Source organism: Habropoda laboriosa, unplaced genomic scaffold (genome assembly GCF_001263275.1).
Source record: "Habropoda laboriosa isolate 0110345459 unplaced genomic scaffold, ASM126327v1 scaffold106, whole genome shotgun sequence".
NCBI classification, from domain to species: Eukaryota; Metazoa; Arthropoda; class Insecta; order Hymenoptera; family Apidae; genus Habropoda; species Habropoda laboriosa.
The window spans coordinates 535,011-535,235 of NW_017100224.1; the positions used below are offsets into that span (position 1 = coordinate 535,011).

Sequence of the window (225 nt, forward strand, 5' to 3'; positions counted from 1 at the left end):
ATCAAATTTAAAAAAAAAAAAAAATAAAAACAGATTAATCATGGAAATAATTTCCATTATTGTTGATGATCTTTTACCATTTCTCTGGCAGTTTGCACATACCATTATGATAGAAACTTCATGGTTTTGAATTAATTATGTGAATCCAGTTGGAAAGAATTCATTTCTATACTTAATATTAATCCAAGGTATGTTTTCCAATTTAGTTTGTAAATAAAATTTTAG

At 23.6% G+C, this 225-nt stretch overlaps 1 protein-coding gene across 1 annotated transcript in view; it reads right to left on the bottom strand.

Moving 5' to 3' along the window:
* Positions 1-225, bottom strand: part of LOC108571118 (rab5 GDP/GTP exchange factor) — a 3,151-nt gene that overhangs the window by 2,212 nt on the left and 714 nt on the right. The gene's annotated exons all lie outside the window — the stretch shown is intronic.